The 3,067-nt window shown below is 43.7% G+C and overlaps 1 non-coding gene across 1 annotated transcript; it reads right to left on the bottom strand.

The window, feature by feature from the left end:
- Positions 1-2,289: 2,289 nt before the first annotated feature.
- On the bottom strand, positions 2,290-2,363 carry Trnai-aau (transfer RNA isoleucine (anticodon AAU)). Its single transcript has one exon. It is a non-coding gene; the product is annotated as a tRNA-Ile (tRNA).
- Between the last annotated feature and the right edge of the window lie 704 nt (positions 2,364-3,067).

Genomic DNA, 3,067 nt, shown 5'->3' with positions numbered 1-3,067 from the left:
ATAATGAATGAATTCTGAGCAGAATGAATGGGAAAAGCAAACAAAAGTTGCAGGGAGGGAAAATGAAGGTGGGGAGGAGGGACAGACAATTATGGTCAGAATGAAGATAAAAAGATAAATTATAATATAAATATCTGATATTTCTGGTCTTGTTGATTCCCCCCAAAGGGTCATGACCTTCAAGCGGAGAAACACTAATTTAAACTATCAAAAATACAAAAGTTACAAGGCTAAGCTCTTGATGTGGTTCTCCTCAGAAGTACATAATCTTTATTTTTTTTTAATTTTTTTATTGATAAAAGGAGGATAAAGAAAAGAAAAAAAAAACAAATTTCCACTTCCTCCCACCAGCCTCCCATTTCCCTCCCCCTCCTCCCACACTTCTCCCCCTCCTCCCACTCTTCTCCCCCTCCTCCCACCCCTCTCCCCTTCCCCCCACTGCTCTCCCCCTCCCTCCAGTCCAAAGAGCTGTCAGGGTTCCCTGCCCTGTGGTAAGTCCTAGGTCCTCCCCCCTCCGTCCATATCTAGGAAGGTGAACATCCAGACTGGCTAGGCTCCCATCAAGCCAGCACATTGCGTATGATCAAAACCGCGTGCCAATGTCCTTGGCGTCTCATCAGCCCTCATTGTTCGCCATGTTCAGAGAGTCCAGTTTTATCCCATGCTTTTTCTGGTAACAGTCCAGCTGGCCTTGGTGAGCTCCCAGTAGATCAGCTCCACTGTCTTAGTGGGTGGGTGCACTCCTCGTGGTCCCGACATCTTTGCTCATGTTCTCACTCTTTCTGCTCCTCATTGGGACCTTGGGAGCTCAGTCCAGTGCTCCAGTGTGGGTCTCTGTCTCTATCTCCATCCATCGCCAGATGCAAGTTCTAGGATGATATGCAAGATATTCGTCAGTATTGCTCTAGGGTAGGGTCATTTCAGGTTCCCTATCCTCAGCTGCCCAGGGAACTAACTGGGGACCTCAGCTTGGGCACCTGGGAGCCCCTCTAGGGTCAAGTCTCCTGCCCACCCTAAAGTGGGTCCCTTAACTAAGAATTGTGGTTCCGTGCTCCCCTATCCAACCTTCCTTTATCCCGATCCTGCTGTTTCCCCAAGTCCCCCCCTCCTTCCCTTCTACCTTTTCTCTACCCATCTCCCCTAATCCCCATCGCACCCCACCCCCAAGATCCCACTTTTCTCCCCGGCAATTTTGTCTACTTCTTTTAGCCAAGAGGATAACTATATGTTTTTCCTTGGGTTCCCCTTCTTACTTAGCTTCTTTAGATTCACCTATTGTAGACTCCGTGACCCCTATTTATGGCTAGAAACCAATTATGAGTGAGTACATCCCATGTTCATCTTTTTGGGTCTGGGATACCTCACTCAGGATAGTGTTTTCTATTTCCATCCATTTGCATGCAAAATTCGAGAAGTCATTGTTTTTTACCGCAGCGTAGTACTCTAGTGTGTATATATTCCATACTTTCTTCATCCATTCTTCCATTGAATGGCATCTAGGTTGTTTCCAGGTTCTGGCTATTACAAATAATACTGCTATGAACAAATGCTTTTGACATGTGATAGAACATCTCTTGGGTAAATTCCCAAGAGTGGTATTGTTGGGTCCAGGGGTAGGTTGATCCCGAATTTCCTGAGAAACCGAAACACTGACTTCCACAGTGGTTGCACAAGATTGCATTCCCACCAGCAATGGATGAGGATACCCCTTCCTCCACAGCCTCTCCAGCAAAGGCTATCCTTGGTGTTTTTGACTTTAGCCAATCTTACAGGTGTAAGATGATATCTCAAAGTTGTTTTGATTTGCATTTCCCTGATTGCTAAGGAAATTGAGCATGACCTTAAGTGTCTTTTGGCCATTTGAACTTCTTCTGTTGAGAATTCTCTGTTCAGTTCAGCGCCCCATTTTTTAATTGGGTTAATTAGCATTTTAAAGTCTAGTTTCTTGAGTTCTCTATATATTTTGGAGATCAGACCTTTGTCTGTTGCGGGGTTGGTGAAGATCTTCTCCCAGTCAGTAGGTTGCCTTTGTGTCTTAGTGACAGTGTCCTTTGCTTTACAGAAGCTTCTCAGTTTTAGTAGTTCCCATTTATTCAATGTTGCCCTTAATGTCTGTGCTTCTGGGGTTATACCTAAGAAGAGATCGCCTGTGCCCATCTGTTGTAGGGTATTGCCCACTTTCTCTTCTATCAGATTCAGTGTTTTCGGGCTGATATTGAGGTCTTTAATCCATTTGGACTTGAGTTTTTTTTTATTTTTTTTCCTTTCTTTTTATAAAGTTTCTCACACTGGCCCGTACGGGGATCGAACCCGCGACCTTGGCGTTATTAGCACCACGCTCTAACCAACTGAGCTAACCGGCCACGTTGGACTTGAGTTTTGTGCACGGTGATAGATATGGGTCTATTTTCATTCTTCTACAGGTTGACATCCAGTTGTGCCAGCACCATTTGTTGAAGATGCTTTCTTTCTTCCAATGTATACTTTTAGCTCCTTTATCGAAAATGAGGTGTTCATAGGTTTGTGGGATAAAGTCCGGGTCTTCTATACGATTCCATTGGTCGACTTCTCTGTTTTTATGCCAGTACCACCCTGTTTTCATTACTGTAGCTCGGTAATAGAGTTTGAAGTCAGGGATGGTAATGCCTCCAGAAGATCCTTTATTGTATAGGATTGTTTTGGCTATCCTGGGTTTTTTGTTTTTCCATATAAAGTTGATTATTGTCCTCTCCAGATCTGTGAAGAATTTTTATGGGATCTTGATGGGGATTGCATTGAATCTATAAATTGCCTTTGGTAGAATTGCCATTTTTACTATGTTGATCCTCCCAATCCAAGAGCAAGGGAGGTCCATCCATTTTTTGGTATCCTCTTCAATTTCTTTCCTCAATGCCTTAAAGTTCTTGTCAAATAGATCTTTCACTTCCTTGGTTAGATTTACCCCCAAGATATTTTATGCTGTTTGTGGCTATCCTGAATGGAGAAGCTTCTCTGATTTCCCTCTCTGCTTCCATATCCTTTGAGTATAGGAGGGCGACTGATTTTTTGGAGTTGATCTTGTATCCTG

The sequence above is a fragment of the Microtus pennsylvanicus genome, chromosome 1 (genome assembly GCF_037038515.1).
Source record: "Microtus pennsylvanicus isolate mMicPen1 chromosome 1, mMicPen1.hap1, whole genome shotgun sequence".
In the NCBI taxonomy this organism is placed as follows: Eukaryota; Metazoa; Chordata; class Mammalia; order Rodentia; family Cricetidae; genus Microtus; species Microtus pennsylvanicus.
Note: the sequence above shows the minus strand (reverse complement) of the source record. Positions and strands in the feature narration are given on the sequence as shown.